The following is an 8,723-nucleotide window of genomic DNA, read 5'->3' as shown; positions in this document are numbered from 1 at the left end:
TTCTCGCGTAGGCTTGCCGTCTTCAAGCCACGGCCTCTTATGCGCAATGCAGGTGGAGTCTACTAACGTGCGAGGGTGGAGCATTTAGCCCAAGGTTCTTCTAGTCGTGGGGAGATTATTTTAAGCTGCTCTTGCGTGGAGCGTGTAGTGGTCAAAATTCATTAATATTTCGTGTGGAAATATTACAATGATATTGGTGGCTGGTAATGAGTACTCATTGTAGATGGCTCTCCTTTCTCAAAGGTTGACATAATAGGCTGATCAATTCCCTTACCTTTCATATTGGATGGTTGAATTGAGTATTTTCAATATGAATGGTGGGTTCATTTGGTATAGAAGATGTGGGGTGAGTCTTCAAATCCTTGATAGTTGCTACTACATCCTCAAATCCACTTTTCATGAACTTGACCAGCTGCTGCTGAAGTCTTTTATCCACTTTGTTTGATGTATTCTCAAACTTCCCCAAGGATTTGGAAAGTTTCTCATATTGATCATGCATCCCAATGTTCAGCATACGCATCTCTCTTGAAAGCAAGTGCTCTTCAAAAAGATCATGAGTCAAATGATTTCCATCATTACCCAACTGTGCACTATGGCATTACCAACACTTACATCATCATCTTGTTGGTTATGATTGAGGGATTCATTATTATTGTTTTGATTGTTGATATATTCTCTAATATCTTCTTGAATGGTCTCCATGACTTGATCTTTTCTCTTGTGTTTGGCCATTAAGGATAGTTCTGTCAAAATGACTGTGGAGGAGAAAATTGTCAATAACCTGCTTGGTATTGCACCATTTCCAACAATTTATTGACCCAAATGAAGCTTATATGTCAGGGATATTCCAGGTTTAGTAATATCTCAGCTTGCAACAGGGTATATGGGTAGAATGAACTCAAACAATGTATCCAAGACAGCCTATTTAGGTGCAGTCCACTAGACCCCTGTGAGTAAATTGACCATAACTTTTTTTCGGATGTCCGATTAATAAAATTTTTGGTTCAAATGAAATCTTAACGTCCCCTCTTCAAATCAAGCTATTAAGATCCCAATTCAGATCATGACAGAATTTTTTGCAATAGAACTGTGTACCTATCGAGAGATTTTCTGCAACCTGTTAACACCCTGTGGAAACCCTGTTTGACCTGAAATGAATCTTGTAGTAATTGTAGACCTTCAAAGCAATTAATAAACCTATGATAGGCTGTAAGACACCTTTGAGTATCTAGTAAATACCTACAACTGATAGGTACCTGTGTGGAAAGACCTGTAAATCTACCCAAGGATGTCACAAACTTCCCTGTTTGGTACCCCAAGTCTTCAAATCTTCATCCACTCTTTCCCAAGTGGTCTTTTGTGGTCCACCACTTGTAATGAGGGATAAAATGACAGGATGGGCACCTAAATGGGCTGTGAAAATCCGGAAGGTGTGCAGATTTCCTTCTGGGATAGGTTGTGCACCCCTACAGAGTCTTAAATAGCAAGGGAGGGTCACCTCTCTTTTGTCTTGCTATCTCGTCCGACTTCGACCTTTTTCCTCGATCAAAATATACATGGCAGATCTACTATTCTATCAATCAAAGTATGATATGCATGGCTAAATCAAGATCTTGCCATTTCATGGTATGCAAGAACAAAATGGAATAGGATTGAATCGAAATGGATATGGGTAAGGAATACCTACAGCGGTGACTCACTACTTTACAATATGATTCCACTTACTGATTGATTCTTATTTTTAGCCATATTGCATTCCATCATAACAAGCCATTCAAGGTTAGGATTAGCACAATTTTTCCAGCAAATGGAAAGTATTAACAACAATTGGCTACTGATTTTTATTGAGTAGAATGAAAAAAATTCAGCATGACATCATTCAGCCCTAAGTTGGTCTACATGCAATTCAAATGGTAATTCTTAGATGAGATTACTCTTAATTATCCCTTTTCAACAAATGGATGGCTTAAGCAATTGTATTTTTAAGGGATTAAGAGAAAAATTAAGAGTTACCTCTTGTATTGTTGAAGTGGATGATTACGGAAGCTCCAATACCCGTATGAGACTTGAAATTCTTGAACTCCCACTTGACGTAGCCAAGAATACATTCAAATTGAAATTCCCATGATGAAATTGTAGCTCATAGATTTCAATTTATCTTCAAAAGAGCTCCAATATCCAAGATTTTGATATAAGTGACCCTTGTAGCTCAAATGTGGCTTGAATCGTGGAAAGAATTCAATGATGAGCATCCACAAAGGTAGAAGGCTTCAATCCTTGATAAAAAAACTCTTCCATTGAAGCTTTGAAGCTTTCATATGTTGTCCATACACTTGCAATGACAAGAAGAAGCCCTATTCTTGCAATATTGATGCAAGACCATGAATTCTTGATATAATCCCATGCATAGAAGCTTTAGAATACATCAAGAACTAAAAGCCCCATGATACCATCCTTCAAAGGCTAAGAATTCTGAAAATTCAAGTAGCTACCCTATTTTTACTCCATAGCCACCATTCTTTGAAGCTTCAAGTTCAAGAATGCATCAATGTTGGTCCCTTGAGTGTTGAAGAAGCTCTAGGATATTTGTTAAAACAAAAGCTCTTTGATATTTGAAGAAATTTCAAAAAAAAAAAATCACTGCTGTCCTGACTCTGCCATAGCCAAGGTTTTGAAAGATCAAGAATGATCAAGAAGTGTAAGAGACCATGTATGCTTGTGCTGAAGACCTGAAGGAACCTTGTCAAAGCTTGCTTAAGCCATAGCCAAGCTTCAAAGACTAAAATTTTGTGGGGAAGAAGAGGCTAGAAAATCAGTGCAATTTGTGCAAACTGTTCCTATTGTCTTGGCTGATCAAGCTCATCAAGTTTGAATGGTATGCTACTCTACCTGAAGCTTATGACACAAGGAATCAAGTTCTGATGTCTGCTCAATGGGAAATGGCCATTGGAAGAGGGTTTCAGTAGTTGAATCCATGGATTCTTGGAGAAAAGCTTGAGAGGGAGAAGAGAAAGAAACTGTCCCCAAAAAGTAATCTCAATTTAACCTATGTAACCCCACTTAGACTCCAGTTAGGGTCAAGAACCCTCAAAATGGACCTCCATTTGACCATGTCTTGCTATTTCGACCAGGAATCTCCATCTTCCTCAAGATATTCTTTAAGAAACCTCCAAAAGTAGTCCCGACTTGTTGTAGATATCTCTGACTAGTCACGGTTTGAACTGTACCAAATCTTGGTGCTCCACTTAACTAATTCTTGTCACTGTGACTAAATTATCCATGAGAATGACTTTTCCCATGGATCAAAGTCCATGCTCTGATACCAATGTAAAGAAAATAATTCCCATAGAAAGCCTTTAAACTGAAAATACAAGAAATAGACATAAAATTCCAAGAAACCATAGCCAAGGTGGCTAGGCATGTATGCACCCCAAGCTATGGTAGCCAAGAGTATTCGCCCTCTTAGATGGTGGGAGGTTGAGACCTCAAACAAGTAATGCTGTATAATGGCAAAAAGATACCTCACAAGTTTCATCTCCCCCTTTTATACTTAACCCTAGCCTCCTCTAGACTAAAGTGACTTATGCTTTATTACAAAGGGGGGCTTAGTAGGGGGTGGTGTGGGGAGGGTAGTGGGAAAGGGGGGTAGTGGGAAGGGTGGGAATGGGGGTTAGGAGGGGGATGGGAGTGGGAGGGGAGGAGGGCCAAGGAGGAGATGGTGGTGGTAGCAATGGAGGTTGCGGTGGTGGACTGGGCGGCAATGACGGGAGGAAGAGGAAAAGGAGGAGGAGGAGGAGGAAGCGAGAGAAGAAGAAGAAGGAGGAAGAGGAGGAGGAATAAGAAGAAGAAGAAAAAGAAGAAGAAGAGAGAGAGGGAGGAGTCCGGGAGAGAGAAAAAGAAGAAAGAGAGAGAGAAAGAAGAGGAGAGAGAAAAGGGAGGAGCGAGAGGGGGATTTTTAAATTTTTTTTTGAAATGGATGGTTTTTTTAATTAAAAAATAAAAAAGAAGAAGAGAGGAAAAACAACCCCCACGTCTCTTGTAGGAGCGCAGGTGGGGGCAAAAAAATTTGCAATGCTGAGAACGAGGGGCAATGGACGATGGCGTAAATGCGACACGTGCGTCGAAAGATGGAAATGAGGCGTTCAGGTGCAAACTGCACAACTTCGAGATTCAAAAATAAATAAAAATTAATTATGAAAAATCTGTCCACCAGAATGAAATGGGAAAAAAAGGAAAAATGGGCAAGATGACGTGACGGACTGACTGAACACTTCAAAATGCTGTTTTGACTAGGATATGACCATTCACATGGAAAAACCCACAAAAAGACACCTAGAACAAGATATAAAATTGAATACAGAGGGATACATAAGTTGAAACCAGACGAGATGAAAAGAAAAAAGGTCCGTAGTGAGGTGTCAAACTCAATGGATATGGGAAAACGCAGGTCCAAGGGAGGTAAAGCACATTTGCATGGAAAAAACAATAAAACTCATCTACCTCTGAATGTGGAAATTAAATGGGGAAGATCTGTGCACCAGAACAGAAGACAATAAAAAGGATAAATGTAAGGACAAGTGTGGATGATAGGGCGATTAGGTTAGAATGCATTTCCAGGGGCATGAGGAGGTGTTCACATAGAAAAGCGACAAAACAAGGCCTGAAAACATATATGCAAATGAATAATGAAATTTTTGAAAGTTGGAACATGGTGGAGTAAAAAGGAATAATAAGCAGGAAGGTGAGTTGGACAAAGCTATCAAATCAGAAGAAATTTTGAGAAGAATAGGGCAAGTTCATATGAAAAAAGGATGAAAAGATGTATGGAAAAGACAAACCGTACCTCAGAGTGACTAGCTGTAAAAGGACAAAAAACCATATCTTAGAATGACTAGCTGTAAAAAGGAAAAATATCAAGTGGAAGGTATAGGGCAGGGCTTCATAATCCTTGGTGGTTCCGAATCAAAAATGGCACATGCACATAAGAAAACATCAAGGTGACATGAAATTCTTCAAAAAGTAATAACTTGTAAACCGTTGAACGGAACATGGGGCTATAAAAGAAAAAAGTGTACCATTCAAAGGGACAAAAAGGGCTAGAAGGTTGGATATGGGTTCGCGTGAACCTAGGGTACATTCACATGAAAACTCATCAAATCAAGGGATAGCGAGAAATAGGGGAGGAATGTTCTCAAGAGTGGGGTGAGAGAGGATGGGTTGGTGGGGAAGGGACCCCATCAGGGTAAAATCCAGTCATTTCATAGATACATGATCAAAAATGGGATATGCATGAGTAGATGCATCGTAGACATGCAAGGACATGTCCCCACACTTAAGACTTTAACGGGAAGGGTGAATCGAGCAACAGGGACCTAAGACTTGACATTCAATTGGACCGCAATGTCCCCACACTTAAAACATGACCATCACTTGAAAACAGAAAAAGGAATAGGATTAGAAACACTTGGCCCGATTTTTGTAGATAGTCAACGGTGATTGTTGATGGCACACGCGGGATCACAGTCATTTTCAGAAGGTACTAGAGTGTCTTATACAACACCACATGTTCAATATGGCAAGGACCATGCAACAACACCCACGGAGGTAGCTCTGTTGGTGAAGTGCATCACTGATGATGAAGGGTTTAACATTCAACTCACTACCGCTCATGGAGGAGGATGAAAGAACAGTCACTTGCCCCAACTCTCACATTGCTCAATGAATAATCATGGGAACCCATAACTCACATCCGATTTAGAATGGAACAAGGGGAAAATGCTTCAGAGGGGGTATACCAATGTGCACAGTTAATGGTGCAAGAGTGTGTTCCAATGCGTCTGGCATAGGTGCAAGGAGGCAGGCCAGGGAGCTTGATCGTGCAGTAGTGCACAGATCAGAGTGACATGTCGTGTGATGGTTGTAGAAACCCAGCCCATATGTGTATAGGAAAACTTGAATGTACTTGACTCCAAGTGTCATAACGTCCCTCAATCCTCACCTCTCGATAATTGATTGAGGAAACATCAGTCACGCTCAACCCCCCCCTCTGTCTCATGCTCGGTTGATATCTACAAGAGGGCAATCCATTCCTGAAACCCATTGAGGTAATCCTCCTAGTCACTTGTGTAGAGGGCGTATGCCTTGAGCACAAATGATGGTGCAACTGTGCATCCCACCATGTGTCGGTATATGGTGCAAGAAGAAATGCCAAGGAGCCTTGTTGTGCCATGCACAAGAACAATTTTTTGCTTTGTGCATTGAGAGGCCCATCCCTGTGTACGATGATCCATTCACACATCTCACCTCTCTATTAAATATTAGGAGCAAGGATTGGTCACTCACCCCACCCTTTGTCTCAAGCTCTATTGATGAATATAGAGGGCAGCCCATACTTACATCCCCATCCAGTTAGGATGGAAGCTCAGGATGCACTAGGTTTATCGATTAAGATTAGCTTCACTTGTTGAAGGTGTCATCATGAATCAGTTGATGAAGAGGCCAACCCAGGGAGGTAGCCAACAAGTTCAGTGCTGAGATTACATGTTGAAGGAATCAGAAGCAGTAGAGAGGTTACAGGATTTAGTGCACAAAGGAAGATGGCTTGAAAACTTCATTAGCAAAAGTTCAACTAGAGATTCGACGATCCTAGACTGCGGGGTGTTACCATCTTTTCCACAGACAGCTTCCCATCCAAGGGTGTATGTGCCACCTTGTCTTGGAATGAGGCCTCTTATGATAGGGAATTGCTTCCTTTTATCCCATAATAGTTTTATTTTATTTTATTTTATTTTTCTTTTCTTTTCCTTTCTTTTCGTTTGTCCTACTCCCAAGGGTGTCTCCACCTTTTCTCGAAGAATAGGTCAGCATGACAAGGACCGAAGTCCTTTTCTCCCATGACCAATGTATATATATAATTTTTTCTATTTCTTATTTTCTTTGAAGCTTTGAATGGTAGGGATTCCATATATCAAAAGCATCCTTGCCACCTTTGTTGCATCAGTCTTGGAAAGGAAGCAAAGGGGGAGGGAAAGGTGGCTGCAAGGGGCTATCAGAACGAAACCATATAATCAAGATCAGTAAGAGGGTTATCAAGAGCATTAGGTAAAGGTGTATCGACCATTGGACAAGGAATGAGGAGACTGTTGATGGTGATTGTTAGGATCCCCAAGGAGGGTAATACTTCTTGATGCGATAGCCATTAATAAGGAAGGGATACTCCAAAGCATTGACTGTCTGGACTTGGACTGAGCCATTCGGATTGATGGCATGTATCTTATAAGGACCCATACAATGTTATTGAAGCTTGCCTGAAAACTTGCCAAATCGAGAATCATAAGAGAGAACTACGTCGCCTTCCTTGAACTCCTGCTTGATGAAGTTGTCATGATAGACTTTTCTGTGAGCTTGCATGGCTTCCATGCACTGTAGAGCCATCCTGCAGATCTCATCGAGACACTCCAAGTGCAAAATAGGGCATTGTAGAGTCTTTTCATCTCCCAAGCATTCATTGATGGCCATGTGCAAAGAGGGTAGCTTGGGTTCAACAAGAAAGAAGTCTTCTACTCCATACACCAACTGGAAAGGAGTTTGTCATGTAGCTACCTTATGGGAGGTTCTGTATGCCTAGAGGGCCTCTATAAGTCAATCATCCCAATCACGATGATGTGCCACTATCATTTTGGTCAGAATCAAGCAGAGGATGTGATTGGTAACTTCTACTTGGCCATTGGCTTTGGGGTAATAGGGTGTGGACTTATGATGACGAATCTTGTATAGTTCGGTCAAATCTTCCATGAACTTATTAAGGAAGTGGGTACCTGGATCACTGACAAGCTCTAGGGGAATGCCAAAATAGGTGATGATGTTCTTGTACATGAATAAGGCCACGCTATTATCGTTCCACTTTAGAGCTTTAGCTTCACACCACTTTGTTACATACTTTGTACAGACCAAGTTGTATCTATTCTACTTCCTTCTAGTTGGTGAATCAATGGGGCCCACAAAATCAATCCCCCACTTCTTGAACGGATTTAGGGGAAGAATGGGTTGCAAGGGAATGGCACTAGTTTTGGCAAGCTTTCCCATTCACTGACAAGCATCACACTGTTTGTACTAATCATAGGCATCCTTATGGAGGGTTGGCCACTAATATCATGCAAGTAAGGCCTTTCTGGCTATTTCTTCTCTTGCAACGTGTCCACCATAGGGCTTTTCATGGCATGATTTAAATACTATGCCAATTTCTTCACTCGCAACATATCTTTGCAAGACTTCGTCCTTGCCTTTCCTGTATAGAGTGGCACCTAATAGGGTATAGGGAGATGATTTCAACATAAGATTCTTCTTCTCACGGCTTGAGATGCAAGAGAGATATTTTTGGGTTTCCAAAAGGTTGGCTATGTCTGCGTACCATGGGGTAAGTGTTTCGACTAGAAACAAGGAAGCATCAAGAAGGTCTAGATCATCTTGCTCTTCTTCATCATCACTTTGAGGGATTTACGAAAGGTGATCAGCCAGGGCATGATAGCGATCGAGTTTAGTAACCATTTCAAAGTCAAGCTCTTGAAATAGAAGGATCCATCTCATCATTCTCCCCTTCACGTTAGCTTTGTTCATTAGGAAGAAAAGGGCTTCATGGTCCACATAGAATATAAAATGTGTCGATAGCAAATAATGTTGAAACTTCTCCAAAGAAAACACCATTGTCAGACACTCAAGCTTCA

The sequence above is a fragment of the Lygodium microphyllum genome, chromosome 4 (genome assembly GCF_053477565.2).
Source record: "Lygodium microphyllum isolate KBCC chromosome 4, Lygodium_microphyllum_v1.1.10, whole genome shotgun sequence".
Lineage (NCBI taxonomy): Eukaryota > Viridiplantae > Streptophyta > Polypodiopsida > Schizaeales > Lygodiaceae > Lygodium > Lygodium microphyllum.
The sequence above is the reverse complement of the archived record's forward strand: the minus strand, read 5'-3'. Positions refer to the sequence as shown.